At 37.9% G+C, this 17015-nt stretch overlaps 1 protein-coding gene across 4 annotated transcripts in view; it reads right to left on the reverse strand.

The window, feature by feature from the left end:
* LOC129764540 (ensconsin) overlaps window positions 1-17015 on the reverse strand; it is a 246086-nt gene that overhangs the window by 38814 nt on the left and 190257 nt on the right. The gene's annotated exons all lie outside the window — the stretch shown is intronic.

The raw sequence follows: 17015 nt of genomic DNA on the forward strand, positions 1-17015 counted from the left end.
GCTTTTGCTCGCGTCACAAAGCCAAAAAAAAACCATCAATTTTCTTTGTTCTCTGTGTTTGATCAGTGCTTCCCTTTTGGATTACCTCGCCAGTTTCATACGAGGAGTAGAAGTAGTCTGCCAAAAAAGGGGATTCCAACGTCATACCTCTTGCGGAAGTACATTTATTTGCGAGAACCGCTGGTCTGACCTGCCAAATAGTTGGCTGCCGACTTGTACCAGGTTAGATAATCAGCCAATCCGGAGTCCCGGCTGCGAAACTGAAAACATTGTCCAATGTAGGAATTTTCGAATGACGAAATGCAGAGACGGTTTGTGAATTGCAAATCAGCACACGAAACAAAGCCAACACCACGTGGATTTTTGAGTAGAATTTTTATTTTCCTTTTTTGGGTTTGTTTTTTTTTGCGGGGTACAATATAGTGGAAGGTACATGACATTGCAGACAAATCGGTTTATTAGGCTGATCGGTGGTCATTCGGAATTCGATCTGATCGACGTGTCGGATGTGGGTGTGTCGGCTGCTATTGGTTTTTAGAAATACTAGGAATGAAATGTTATCATAAAAGAACTATTGCTATTTATGTGCTCATGATGCTCGGCATGGAATTTCAATGCTGTAGGATGTATACCAATTCTTATAAGTCCGGACGAATGAAGGTTATACAAAGCTTTCGGTTTGGATTACAATATTTATTGTACACTAGCTGACTCGGCAAACTTCGTCCCGCCCAAAATTTATTTTTCGTTATCACATCCACGTTTTCTTACTAAACGCTGTTCATTTGTCAAATCGCAGAATTGTTCATTGATTGATCTTCTAATCTACCGTTTAAAATTACCTTTTACTATAAAATACCCAGTCTGCTACCAAAACTCGTCATTATAATATCAGATTATTTTCAGACACAATTCTCGTTCAAGATTTTTCAACCACTTGCAAATAACATGTTTCTCCGTTACATGGAATAAATGTTTGATACAGAAAATATGATAGAATAAAGAGAGCCCTAAATCCGACAATTCTCGCGTAACTTTTGAAAAGGTCCAATGTAACATTTTCGTCAACTCGAGAAAAACGAAGTTGAAGACCCAAACATTATCCCGCGAATTGTCTTAAAAGCTTTCGATCTTTATCGCTACTTTCACCACTAGCAGTCAAGAATAACTCTGAACAACCAATCGTAACTGTTGTTCCGTGATTTGAGATTAAAGTTGAAGACTAGGAGCGAAAAATGTTACATTGGACCTTTTGACTGCCCGCATTTGTACATTGGACATATTACGTTGCACGATAAGAATTTGAAACTAATTACTAAACAACAATCCAAATAACAGCATTTCATTCTAAAGGCAGATTATTATTGTTATCACTCGTCGAATTGCACTAAAATCGGTAACAACACCTGTAAGAAACAAAAACTCAAAATGACCGAAGTACGACTTCGTATTGTTTTGACTGCTTTGTTACTTCGGACGTTCCGAGCGTCGGAGAAAAGAGGCGTCCGAAGTAACAGCCGGGCGCATTAAATCCGAATCTGTACATTGGATATTTTTTGTATCGGCGATAAAAAGATGAAGAAGATAGATACGTGAACGATTGTTTTTGTAATACATTCAATGATTGAAGACTAATAGCGTGCATCTATTAACTCGATTTGTTTACATTTGTTACATAGGACCTTTTCAAAAGTTACGCGAGAATTCATCTCTCGAGTTTTGCTTTTATCAACACATTCGGCGATCCATTTTTATTCATAGGAGTGCGTTTTATCACATTCAAATCCATTTCCATTCTCGAACGAAGATCAATTTCGTTAGCGCAAACATCGAATGGACTAAAAACGTTTGTCAATATGTAATTGTAGAACATATGCGAATTGTTTGTGTTGTGTTTTCCGAATTTTCCCTAGAACCTCCACATGCCAAATTTGGTTCTGTTTGCTTGATTAGTTTTCGAATTATGCAGAAATTTGTATTTCATTTGTATGGCAGCACACCCCCCCCCAAGAGAGGGGAGGAGTGTCTAACCACCATAGAAACATTTATTGCATCCTAATTTAGAATGAAAATTGCGCTGCGGTGGCGTTCATACGTAAATACCGCAAATCCCAAATACGCATTTTCGTAGCACTAAAAAAATAACAAAAACACTGCAAACAACAAGGCAACACAATACAAAAGATAACTGAGCGTCCGTTCGAACAAGAAAATTGCTTTCTATAGTATTTTGGCTCCTGTGGCGTTAATACGTAAGTACCCAATAAAGTTCGGCCGCCTGACTTGTGTTTGCTGGTGAGTAAGCTGAAAAATATGGCGATCTTTTTTGTACGCATATAGGCACGAACAATACCAAGTCAAGTAATAACAAAACTGTCTGAGAGTTGTGCTTTATTTATTATTCATTTATAGTGTATTTACAATGCCAATAAGCGTAACGTTTAATCTGTTGGAAAACAATAGCCTTTTTACAACATTCTATATTAACCGGCAAAATAAATGGCCCATTCATCATCAGTTTAGCAAAAACTTCCGAAAAATCACAACCAAAAATAAAAAATACTTGTTTATAAATACTTGAGATTTTTAGCACGATCGTTTATTGAGCGAAGCTGTATTTATTCCTCAACATAGATTCCTTCGAGGGCGATACACTTAGTATAGCGAGTTTCCAACATTTCGATCCCATTTTTGTAGTACGAAACGTCTAAGTCTTCGAAATATGCCTCAGTGCCACTCTGCAGACTGCCTATTGGACTCAGGAGTGTGGTAATGGATCCACGTTTCGTCCATTGTCATAAAGCGCCGAAAGAAGTCCACTTCGCTTCAACAACGCCAAACCGGTTGTTGAATTATCAATACAGGTTTTGGTCGACGGTTAGCAAACGCGGCACCTATCGCGCGGATAGCTTTTTCATGTTCAAAAAGTCGTGCAAAATGTATCCCACTCGTTCTTTCGAAATGCTACGGCCTCAATTAACTCGCGTAACTTCACATTACGATCGTTCAAAACAAGTCGATGCACTTGTTTTACGGTTTCTGGATTCGTAGCCTATTTTAGTCTTCCAGAGCGAGGTGTATCTGCGGTGCTTGTACAACCCATTTTAAATGCACTAAACCACCGATAAACTGTTGTTCTCGAAGGATCAGAAGTGAAATGACATTTCGTCAACCACTGCATTGATTGTTCAAGAGTTTTTCTCATAAAAAACTATGTTTGATCAAAATACAATATTCCTCTTTTTCCATGTCCAATACGAATGCTCAGGTAGTGATACTTAAGAAACTGTAGTTTGTGAACAAATAAACGAATTGTTCGTTACATGGAGAAACATAGGAAAGAAAATGAAAAACACCGTTTGAACCGGCCAGATACAATATTGTTCTGAACGAAACTTCATACAAATGGGTAATACGATCAACTAACTACAACTATATGATTATATAGCTCGATAGAGGCTAAGGGAAGGGTAGTCAGATTATATTTTTCGTTTTTAACGCTGCTATCGCTTGAAATATATATATTTTTATAGACCGCATAGTTTTACTAGCAACACCGCTCCAGTGAGAAGGAAGGAAGGAAGGTATTGTATTATAGAGACTTTAAACTTTTGCAGTTCATTCGTCTCTAGCCTTGAGAAAGGCTATCTCTCTCTTGCCTTGAGAAAGACACTCGATCCCTCGCCGTCCAGCTCGTCCAGCAACGATGTTGTCCAGTCGGTGTCCACACAAAGAATGTCCACTGAGAAACAAAAACACTCTCGTTTTAGTTCTTTTCCCAGTCGCTGCTCTCCGCAAACGGCGACCGAATTATGACGCAATTTTTCTTGTATCACATCTCGCTCTGCACTTCCCAGCAAACATTAAATCGCATAACAAACGTATATATAACATCATATGCCCTAAAATTTGGTTGGCATATAATGCGCCTAACTGGCATATGCATGCAAAAGTGGAGACCATATACATACATGGCATACATACTTACCGAATTTGTTTGGATGAATATGCAACTTTGACCGGCTATAATAGTGATTATGTTGGAATTGAATTACGATCTAATATAAATATATTCATGAATTGTCAAAGCACCAAATACGACTTTTGCCATACTAATATACGATTTATTACAGACATAGAAAAAAAAACAAATGGCGCAAAATATTTTCGTGAAATATTTATTATAACCTCTCGAATCGCCATTTTTATATATGAGTATTTATGTTCGTAGAAATAATAATTGACTTATGTTGGGAGTGGAATATGAATGTTTAAAATGACACAGATTGATGTTTGGTAGAAACTGCTCCGATGTGGGTTCGAACTCCGGTCGTCTGGATTATCATCCACCAGCTATCTCGCGCGGATATCTGAAATTTAATTCAACAGCGGTTAAAACTTTCGAGTGCATCAGCATTTCATTGACATTTCAATATGATGTAATATGTTCTTTATTAGGATCTAATATGATTACTGTTTTATGATTTTCTTCAGCATGCAACACGATTTACTACAGTACCTAATCGATTTAAATTATACGCTTATACGACACACAAACTGCATCAGCGTAATATACGCATATGATGCGGATTAAATTTATTTTACGACAATGTACATCATAAAATTGATGTTTATTACATATACCGAATTGCGACTTAATTTGATAATGATATATAAAATCGAGTTTTTACATTTTATGCGATTTCAAATATACACGATACATACTTTGATTGATATTAAATGCGATTCTGATTTATTCGGATTTCTTGTAAGACTTGGCACGTGCAAAATTATACGATTTAATGTTTGCTGGGTTGTCTGTGCAGTAGTTTTCGCTATAGTAGAACGGAAACGGGATATGCGGTTCAAACTTGTATGCAGGCTTCGAAAATGGTTTCGATGTTTGGTACAGTTCAGATATGCAGTCAACAGTCTTCAGTCCTCTCTTGGTTTAACACTTTCGTCGCCCAGAGCGGTTCGGTCGAGTTTCTTGCGCTTGTGAAATAAGCGGGCAACGATAATAATGAATTCGGGTTCAATTCAGGACTACTTCTCTGTTGAATCCGAATGGAATCAACTGACTTAGAAACTTAGAATAGAAATAATTTTTCAACCAACTGTACAGTGTTGCCAATGATAATAAAAAAATAAATTCAACCGAACGTACTTGCTCTATATACTGTATTCGATGACGATGAATGAATGCACTTTTATTGGAGAATATGGAATATTGTGTTCAATCGATTGCGAAGATTCTATGAATATATCATACCAAAAACATATGGCACTTTTGTGGGAAAATGATCGTAACAAACTATATCACATTTGGCAACTCCGACTCCGACACGTGATTCGGTTTTCATTATTCTTTGCGCTTGGCAGATAAAAAGCCAAAAGAAAAAGCAAGTTACAAGTCTTTTTTTCTGAGAATGAGAATAATAATTGCACAACTCGGATAGGCCCAAACTTTTTTGACGTAGGACTACGTCTAACCGGAAGATATAGGGGGTGAAATGGAAATTTAGGCACTGAACAAGTAGGAAAAAATGCAAGATTTGGAACGCTTATAACTCGAGTATTTCTCAATAGATCGCAAAGGTTTTTGCATCAATTGATAGGAAATATATCTACGCATCTATCATAACGAATAAGATTTCATTTTTATTGAGATAAATAATTGAATAATTGTGAAATATCAAGCATTGTCCAAATGCACTATGTGCCCATTTTTGATTGGTCCATTTTGTGCTCCTCAAATCGTACCGACCAAAACGGGCAGCCAGAGCAGCAGCGAAATAGAATGAAGCACGATTGGAAAGGAAAAAGAAAAAAAAATGAACGAAACATTGGTCGCAGTCTCACACATGCGTAATTCTCGAGCCAGCCAGTCAGCTTAAAAATCCCCGCTCCGCTGCCGTAACGATCATCATTCTCGTCCAAACCGTACCCCAGTCACATTCTTTGTGTGGACACCGACTGGACAACATCGTTGCTGGACGGGATGGACGGCGAGGGATCGAGTGCCTTTCTCAAGGCAAGAGGGCGGAGGTGGTAGCGCTGGAGTAGAGTAGAGTAGAGTTTTCAAAGGGCTTTTCTCAAGGCTAGAGACGAATGAACTGCAAAAGTTTAAAGTCTCTATAATTCAAGACCTTCCTTCCTTCCGTAACGATCATTCTCATCCAAACCGTACACCACATCGGTTCGCATCACAACACATCAACAAACCAACCCAAGCAGCCATGTCTGGTAAAGGAGGAAAAGTGAAGGGAAAGGCAAAGTCCCGCTCGAACCGTGTTGATCTTGAGTTCCCCGCAAGGGTAGCTAGGCCGAGCGCGTTAGTACCAGTGCACCAGTCCACCTAGCCGGCGTTATATAGTTTCGGCCGCCGAAGTGATCGAGTTAGCTGGCAAAGCTGCTCGCGACGATAAGAAACCCCGCATTCGGAACAGAACACATTCGGTTCGGTGGACATCAAGACAACAGGCAGTTGCAGCGAGTGGCGAGTGGCAAACGCAATCACAAAACGGCATCAGGTAGCAGAAGAAAAAAGTTTGTTCTTTATACAAACTGCTTTGGTGGCAAATCCAGAACAAGGCGGCATCGAGGACGTTCGAAATGGTTTTTTTCAAAACCACGAGTACTAAGTTTTCTAAATTGGAACCATTTCATAAAACAAGGCGCTTTTCAGGGCCATTAAACCTTTCAAAAAAGAGTTTACGAAATACAGTTCAATGCTTTCTAAAACAATATCCAAAATAATAATAAAACACAAATTGATTTTTTCATAATTTGTTTGCCAGGATATGATGAGTATGTGAATTTGGCAGTTGTTCTGAGCTTATTGATAGTTGGGGACTTTCCTGATTATTCAATTTTCACCAATTCTTAAATTGTTTCCAGATTGAAAGTACAGTAATTTACAATTAGTTCGACATTTAGCTAATTGGACGGACATGTAATGCGACTTATTTAGTTGGACATTTTTGTAAACATAGAGATCCAAATTATGACCCCACATTGAAAGTCGACACTGTACCACTGTCATCGCAAATGTTCAATTCCAGGTTAAAATCGCCTCCAATGTGACACTGAGTGGCGCTTCGGCACGTCGCATTGAATGTAATTTACTGTACAACATGTCACAAAGCTGGATGGGAAGAAATTTTCCAACTGTAAAAGCTGTGGCGAGTGACAAACGCAATCGTTAAACAGAAAGGTTTAGCCGAACAAGATGGGGATGTCGAGTGATAACAAAACAATAAACTCTTTAGATTGAAGATAATTTTGTGATCCTGAAAAGGACCCTTTTTAGCCTGCATGTGAATCCAACGAGCGAACAAATCGTAATGAATGTATTTTTTTGCCATCGCTCCCTTTTAACGCTCATTCGTTCGTCTCGTTGGACTCGACCATTTGGCTGAGTCTGCCGATTTGTCTCTATCCTGTGAGTGTGTACCGCTAGAGTACAAAACGCGCGCTGATGACCAGCTATGTATTACTATGTACTACTACTACTACTATTACACCTATGTATTCCCTATCACAGCCATCATTTTGATTGTACGATATGTGCATACGCCAAAAGTTGCCCGGCGTAGATAAGAACAAAGGTTTCAGAAAAAAACGCAAAAACACAATGCCAAAGTTTCTTTTCAGAACCACCAACATGTTCATAAAGAGTAAACAGTAAACTAATCCTTTTTTCAGGTAGATAGGTAGGTATTCACGTAGGAGAAGAAAATCAAACAATATATTTAAAATATATATTTAACAAAAGCTGTCCCCTTTGTATAGTCCTACGTCACTCCGGTTATGTCCCCGACATTACCCACCGTAATAATTGACCATTTTGAATTTGGATTTTTCATTAACTAATGCGTTTTACTAGTCAAGCCTTTTTCATTTGACATTCATATTGAAGAGGTTTAAAAAAACATATATCGCCATTTTGGATTTGCATTTTTACAAATAACTATTTTCTACTATTCTAGCCCTTTCCTTTGATACCCATGTTGATGAGTTGAATAAAAATGTTGCCATTTTGGATTTGCATTTTTCATAAATAACTGTGCTCTACTAGTCAAGCCCTTTCATTTGATACCCATATTGATGGGGTTTTGATAAAATATGTAGTCCGCCATCTTGGATTTTCAAGATCATGGAATACGCAGTTTTATAACTACACTAGAGATAAAGGCTTGTTCCAAATTTCAGATAAATCGGTCAAAAGGAAGGGGGTTAAATTTCTATTGATATGGGACAACCCTACAAATAAACATACAAACATACTTACAATTGGCTCAAATAAAACCGTTTAAAAGTATAGTATAAAAACTATATTTTTAATGGTTTTTATTTTTTGATTATTCTACATATCTCATATTTACATTTAGGTGCATATTCTATCAAATTCCATTTGAAAATCCTATTCGAACTGAACGAGAAAAGTGTCACCCACAACTGGGTGACGAGCTCTCCCAGGAAATACACCCGTCACCCAGATCTGGGTGACGGGGCGATGAAGGTGTTAATCATTTAGTGTAACACAAGTGATTACTGTGATTAGGTATCTGAATGATCCACTCATATTTGGTTATATGTTCGTGAGAGGTTACCTGCATGACACATTGTGTATCATTCGATTTTGATCGAAATCCAAACACTGATTATGTGTCAATCGATTTCCTCATTCAAACATAATCTAGATAATAATGTAGTTTACAACAAAACATCATCGCTTATGGGCGGGGAATAACGACTAACTTCCGAAATTAGATTCAAACATTATGCTAATAGTCCTGCGAGCATGGCAGTTTACCGACGATTCTTCTGCAGTAATAAAACGCGGATATGCTATGCTTCCTTGGTGCTTCGGGATTCTGTATGCATATTAGAGTGGCAAAACGAACCGCATCTTCTTCCTATGGTTTGCCGTGCCGAACTTTCTGAACAAACACACAATTAAATTGAAGTGGAAACCGGTGCTCCTTGAAGCCGGGAGACATAACGCCCGGCAGACACATCAATGGTACCTACTGCGCTACCGAATGGGAGGGTCGAATGAAAGCATTAAATTGAATGAGATAACTCAATTAGTCCGCGTTGGCGTCAGGGAAGTGTGTTGTTGACAAATTGATGATGACGGGAGAATGGCAATTTAGGAAGAGCAATTTAGTGCAAAGTTTCAGCGCCTGAGGCTGCTCATCTATTATCATCGTTGGTTGATGTTTCTGCTGTTATATTTCATTGAACTGATTCGTGCGGACCCAGCGTTCGCTAATTACCAGCGACGGTCAAGGTTTAATTCGATATCACATCTTGTGACGTTCGCTGCGCGAACTAATCGGAAGCTGTGCGGAAAGCATAAAAACGTGCAGCGGACGTAATGTATGGGTGCAGACAAAAAGGTTCCATCCTCCCCGGCTTCCTCAAATGTCCAAAGGTTACCAACGCTGCCAGTCATGTTCGTGCAAGTGAGTGTCATTGAAATGATTGTTCCCCGATCATTGCCATTGGCGCCGTTTGCAGGAACCGTTCATAACGCCGAGTGAGAGCAGTTTATTGCACTTGGCATTAGTAGAGCGAGCAACAAAAACTTAGAGCCATGACGTTGCCAACGTCCGTTGATGTCTTTATCATAGAGCGGGCACGCTAGCTCGTTATAACGAGCACCCATGAGTCACAGAATCGAAAATATGGTAGTTTAGAAGGTAATTGTAGCATAGATATTTCAACTGATTGTCATTTTTACATATTTAGTTTCCTTAAGAATATCCGTTACAATCGGCGTTTAATAGATTCCCTCCCTAATGTGTCACAAATCAAATAAAAACGCTGTTCAACATCCACAATCCAGTCTCAATAAATCACCGCCATAAGTATTGTGAACAAGCCGGGTGTTTGAATGGCCGACTGTCGATATTTCGGGGCAGCGAATGATGAAAATGTGTCAATTAAGTAACCATTGATAGGCACTCCGAATGGATACAAATGAAATCGTTTATGTTTGAGCTAATGCCGCGTACTGTGTCGATGGACAAGTGAACAAGTGATTAATTTCTTCGATTACGAATTGCTATCGCCAATTAGCGTTTCTCTTTTGTGGGTTGAGAAAACGCATTGGAAGCAGGATATACTAATCAATATTTGTTGTACACCCTGTCCAATTTGCCTCTCAATAGCGGTTATTTGATGGGTTAGAGCCATGGTTTATGAGTGTATGTGTGTGTCATTAAATACTGTATTCGATCAAAATGGGTCGCGCAAATGATTCATAAAAATTAGCCTTAACACCATTTTGTTTTGCTTCTTTGTCTTGATCTCTAACATAAAATTGTATAATTTGTATAACAGTTATCCCGTTTTGTTCAGTTATAAATGCTGAACAAGTCGGGATAAGTGTTATACGGGAGTTTGATCATAACTTATTGATTAGCAAGTTCTTTGAGCAGTTTCTTCATCTTCTGATGGTTTAAAGAAAATACTATTTAAGAGGTAATTTTAGTTTATTTTAGTTTAATAATTACAATTATGTATCTATGTGCCATCGAGTAGTCCTTCGGGCACGTAATCAAACATGCGACGAAACATACAGTACTGGCAAAAAATAAGAATTCACTATGTTAGCTCTAAAAATGTAATTAAAAGGGGAACGAATTCAAAGCAGTTATCGATATTTCTTTTTTCCAGAATTAAAATTGAAAAATCCTACATGATTCCGCGCGTGGATGTAACTTTAGCTGCTTCGATAATAAGCATTTTGAGTGGTTTAATATCAAAATTCAATTCGCTGATGGTTATATTTCGGTTTGTGAGCTAACAGAGAAGCGATATTAGGTATGTACGGAAAAGTAAATTTATTTTTGAGTGGAAAATTTAAATTATTGAAATAATTATACTGGTGGGGTAAAACGGCCAGTTGTTTAATCTATTTCTAAGGAATGTCCTGTGTGAATGTCCGCCAAATGTGGACTGTTTAGAAGCTGACTGGGACCAAAGCAAAATAGTTGAGGGTCTGTCCGTTTATATTGCTGAAAAGCACGATATCACTTCTAGGTGGATGATTTCGGTTTTTTCATCATTTAACGGATATTCGTGATGAGTTCAGATTTGGATTGAATAAAATGATTCCTCTCGCGATCGATAAACCTCTACGCTTCATATATTACAAACCTGTCCATATTACCCCCACTATATGTCCATTAGGGTACCAATGAATATATGGGAAAAATCGACCCTAAAATTTCAAAAAGTTACTCTATACAAAATGTTCACCACCTTGAAAAAACCCTCTATGCCAAATTTTAGCTCAATTGGACTCAATTGGAAGGGTGAAAAAAACAGTCTTTAATATGTTAATAGGTACAGAAGAACTACTCGGTTATCCGATAAGTCATTTAAAGCAGTGTTCTAGTCTAGATATTTGAAAAAAATCAATTTTTTTTTCTTTTATATTTCTGTAGCTCAGGCATTCAAGAACATACACTAGAAAGGACTTATCGGAAACCCTATTATTTACTGGCTTAGAGCCATTTTAGTGATGCAGTATCTAACACACAAAGCGGTCAAAGTTTGAGTTTTTTGAAAATCGAAAAATCACCCAAGGGGAGAGTGAAGGAAATCGGTGGTTTCGAATTTTTTTTATACCAAATGTCTTGAAATCGCATGAAACGTCGAGATCTAGTGTCATCTCGAATTTTTTTTGTCAAAAATCGGCACTCTGGGACTTTTGGAATACGAAACGAGAAGTATGGTTTTGGGTGCCAACAAAAATAGTTATCTGGATTTTTTATCCGGAACTTGCTACGAAATGTTGATTTGCACCCGCATCGAAAAAAATGTTGTACTTTTCGGTTTGTTTTAATCTCAGCAAAGAACATTGGAAAACACTTCTTTGTAAAATATTTGGCCAATTAGGTAGAAAAACAGAATATTGAATTGCAATTTCCTGGAAAAAAGGTAATGAAGATGGTCGAGTTTCGAGCGACATAGCATGCGATGCCATAATTATTTCGCAAATAGTGACGTCAGTCGTTGTGTTTGTTTTTGATTGCCCACCTCATCCATGTAAAAATGCTATTTTCAGGAAGTAATTTATTAATTAAAAACGTACATTTTTGTAGAGCTCCCGTGGAATATGAGGCCAATGTGATAGCGTCAAGTGAATATTTGTGAAATCACGTCGAATAAGACAGATAAAAGTGATATTTCCATGTGCCATTTTCACTCCCCCACGTTCATGGAAACAAACGAAGTTTCATTATTTTACCGTTATGAAGTTGATATTTCGAAGGCTCTCAGTGTCGGTGTGTATGTTGTGAGATAATAGTCGGCGAATAATCAAAATTACACCGAAAATATTACTTCTTTCGAGAGCTAAGCATACGACTGCTCTCTAGACCTTTTTACCACATGAATAATCGAAGAATGCCACGATATAATTGTCATCTATTAATAAACAACCAGTTGAATGATTTCATGAGAAATTTGGCTCAAATTATCATGTAACCATGAGTACTTTGAACATTGTTTTGTTTCTTCCATATACATTCCATATTGAATGCAAATAATTACGACACGATATTTTGCTTGCCAATACAGATACACTTCGCCTACTGCTCCACCTCTATATGTACCTCATTGATTGAATTGCAAGAAACTGCATCAAGGTTGCCGAGCTTTTGACCATTTTTTTTATCAAGAAATGACCACAGATTTTCGATCGGGTTCAGATCGGGTGAATGTGGCGTTCAATCCATCAGCCTCACACGAGATTGACGGAAGTAGGACATCGTTTTGTGTGCTGTATGCTTTGGATCGTTGTCTTGCTAAAAAATCCAATCTTTCGGCAAAACGGTCTTCCGGGTTGAGCACTTAAATTGTGCTTAAGGATACTCCAAACGTTTGATCTGAATGACCTTACGGATAAACGGTCAACAAGACGCAAACTTACTCCTTAATACTTGCTGTTGCAGTCTTTCTATTATAGTTCTGCTTGTAGCGCTTGTTTTTTTTCGCATTTCTCTGACGATTCTGGCATCAACCCGGTCCGTTGTCAAGGTTTGCGTCCACGTCCTACCCGGTCGCGAGCGGAACCAAGCTTTTGGTACTTCCTCGAAAGTTTAAAATCGCACCAATGCTTACGTTGCATGTTCCGAAAGGATACGCCATCTTGGCGGTCCTTAACTATTAGTCTCCGTACAGAAATTTCGATTTCATGATCAACAAGTAAGGCCTCGCGAAACCGTATTCAGAATTTAAAAAACTCAATCTGACTTTAGAGAATGATACAACCCAAACACTGAAAGCCTACAGATATATCATTGATATCAGTAATGGCGCGCCATCTCCAGCTGAATACGAAAACTATTCACTTGCATCTTTTTTTTTGTGCCACATTCACCGTTTGACCGTTTCTACAACATTATTCATTTGTTCACAAATATGATCAAATCTGGCACAACCAATGTACAAATCTTGTACTGCAATCAAAAAAAAAATATTTGTGGTGATAGCTGATAACTAAAAACAAACGATTCATGAGCAAAGAGTGAAAAAAAAATCAACAGTGTATTCTTTATTATTGCCAGTACTGTATGGGCTTGAGCTTGGGTAGACTATACATTTAGTAGTTGCTCTCCGTGATTTACTTGAACCGGCGAAATTACACAAAGAAAACACCGAATGACGCTTGGGAGTATTCCCATTGTACAAGTTTCGGTGATTCGAACTTTAAATAGTCCATAACGACGCCGGTCACGTCCTTACAGTCACCAGGGGTAGAGAAGGAATGTTAGTATGATAATCGTCGCCCGATGGCCAGAAGGGTCACCTTTATAGCGTGGGTCTCTAGAGATTATCATGGGAGGGATAGTTGTTAGTGAGGAAAGGTAAGAATCTGAGGTACCTGAAACTGAGGTAAGTGATATGATTATGTAAACGCAGGCTATCGACCTCAATTTTTCTTTGTGTCTTAACACACGGCTGGCAATATCTTTAGGTATACTGAGAAGGAAAATCTGTAAAATTATATGGATTGGCCATGAATCCAATTATTCATATATAGTACGCACTTTCTATCGAACTCGAATCGCGGCGGCGGAAAGTTATCCTTGGGAAACCTGAGAAGGTAACCGAGAGAACTCCTCTCAAATCAATCTAATCATCGATATAATTGAAGCGAGAAGCGCGATGAATAACGGAATATTATTCATCGCGCTTCTCGCTTCAATTATATGCTTTATAGATTTCCAATTGCAACGGCAGAGAATTATTCGATGGAGAGCCTGAGAAGGTAATCGAAAAAACTCCTATGAAACTTATCGGACCGTCGATATACGTTAATCCTCAGCGTAATCATAGTGTTAAAGACAGTGCACAAACAAATACGACTGGTCGCTCATTCGATCAACTCGAACTTCTATTCTTTATCATTGCCAGTACTGTATGCCGTACTCAGCGTTGGCAATGTTCCAGTTTAAACTGGATTCTTCCAGTTTTTTTCGATCCAGTCAAACAGTTAAACCTTTAAATCTTCCAGTTTTTTTAGAATATTATCCAGTTTTTTATCCCTTTTGTTTATTTTAGGCTCATTAGCATTCAAGCTATAACAGAGCCGAATTTTAATCGTGTACATGGCACATGTTTATTGTATCTATAATTAACACATTACACAGTTGCCATTTTTCGGTGTTAGAGTATTCCCTTCTATGCCATTGCATATGGTACACATTTACACAGTAGCCATTTAGGCGTAAGAGTTTTCCTTCTGTTCTTCCATTATCCAGTTAGACAGGATAGCGGCGACAGTTGATTGATCATTGTTGAGTTATTTATATAACAGCAGCCCGACGTGTCTTGCAGATTTAGAGGCGAATGAACTGAAAAGTTTAAAGCCTCTTTAATCCAACATCATCATCATCTTGCAGAGCAGAGCAGTTGTATGGATGAACCGATCATATTTCGACCGTGGATCGATCTCCAACAACACAACAACACAAAGATGGTCAATGAGGGCCCTGAGTTTTGAACTCACGATCGATCGCTTACTAAGCGAACGCGCAACCAATGTGGCTACGGAGACCCCCTTTATTATCCAGTTTTATCCAGTTTTTTATATGTGTGTTTCAGTTTTACCAATTTCATGTAAAATAAATTCACAATGCATTAATATTATCCCTCCTTCACCTTTACTTTTCCATGACCAATTTTGTTTTTTGACATTTTTCGTTCGATCGATCCAAGGTGTATTTACGTTGAATCGATCTTTATTTTCTTACACACTCTCAGTGTTATTTTTCTCCTTTCTCTACGCGCAAAATGGTTAATAGAGCCTGCGAAGATGGCGAAGGTGGTCAAAAGAAACACTACAAATATATCAAAATTCGAGGAATAGAACAGAGGATTGAGATTAGATTTGATGCAGTGATCTAAAATCAGAAGCCGTGTCCACAAGCACCTCAATTAATCACATAGTCGAGCAATGAATACGAGATTTTAAAAGTTTTTTCCAAATAAAACCGTATTTTCTGGAGGTTCAAGAAGAAAAGATTCTCAAATATTGTTTTACGGCAATGTTCGAGTGGTGGGAAACGTTATTTTGATCTGCTCGAATGATTAATCAATGGTTTATTTGGCTATTTTATGAACTGCAGTAGAATCCGTTATGACTCCACTTATACTGACCTACCGCCTATTCTTACGTAATTATACAACGAAGTTTGGTTTTCATATAAAGTTCTTTTAAAAAAGTCGAATATAGTTACTAATAAGATATACATATTTACGTAAAAAACTTTTTTTTTCACAAAACGGTTTGTATGACATCCTCTTATCATAACCTCCTTTCGATGTCATTAAAAACGGATTTGACTGTACATATAAATACCACACGAATCATCGAAATAATTCTACTTCTCAAGCACTGGGGTAGGTAAAAAAAATGATTTTAGGTAAATCAAAGCCGAACCTCTTGAAATAAAACGATTTTTCAGGATGCAGTTTTCTTCCAGTTTTTTCAACAGAAATCTTCCAGTTTTTTGAAAAATATTATTGGCAACCCTGGTCGTATTATTGGCTAAAAGTAAAGATGGGCAAACTGTTCATGAACGATACGAAAGAACTAGTTCGCCAAACAGAGTGAACGAACTGTCGTTCTATTTTAAAGCACCACGAACTGATTGCGAGCGAACGGTTTGTGAACGAACTGATTCTGAAACAACTGTTTACAAATGAATTGTATGGTAAAGAGCTGTTTGCGAGTGAACTGTTTGGGAACGAATTGTCTGAGAACGGTTTGTGAACGAACTGATTCCGAAAGAACTGTTTGCGAGTGAATTGTATGGGAAAGAGCTGTTTGCGGTCGAACTGTTTGCGAACGAACGAGTGCATCTGAACTGTTTCGCGCTGGACGGAATAGATAAATATAGAGGAGATGTGTCTAAAACGCGCCGGGTAATTTGACCCGCCTGATTTTCTCGTAAACCAGCAAGAACAGAAATGCAATGGATATAAGCAACCATGCTAGTTAATGATAGGATTCTACCATGCAAGTTTGACATTTGTAACATGCTTTAAAAAAAATAAGAAAAATAATTTTCTTTGGAAGCGATTTTCGATGTAATTTTCTACATCATTTCTATAAGGTTTTTGTTGCTTGAAACCGATTCAGAGGCGATAACTGTGGGTTATATTCATTGAGTCGAGTTCCCAGTGAATATCTCAGATGAAGAAAATGGTAAGAAAGGATTCTTGAGTAATTCCAAATGAAATCGACAAATGACAAAACATGAGTATTTTTGATTCGAATGAAAGTGTGTATTTCCTTTGGGTTAGAGGAAATATGAGTTTTCCACAGCAATTGGGAATTGTTTGACTTTGAAAAGGGCGTATCGATTTGAGTAAGAGAAATCTTTCATAATTTATATCTCAAAAACTATGAGTCGTACCGAAATAGTGTCTTATAAGTTGTTATAGAGTATTGATGGTTGAATATGACAAAAATGTACACTGAGAAA

The sequence above is a fragment of the Toxorhynchites rutilus genome, chromosome 2 (genome assembly GCF_029784135.1).
Source record: "Toxorhynchites rutilus septentrionalis strain SRP chromosome 2, ASM2978413v1, whole genome shotgun sequence".
Classification (NCBI taxonomy): domain Eukaryota; kingdom Metazoa; phylum Arthropoda; class Insecta; order Diptera; family Culicidae; genus Toxorhynchites; species Toxorhynchites rutilus.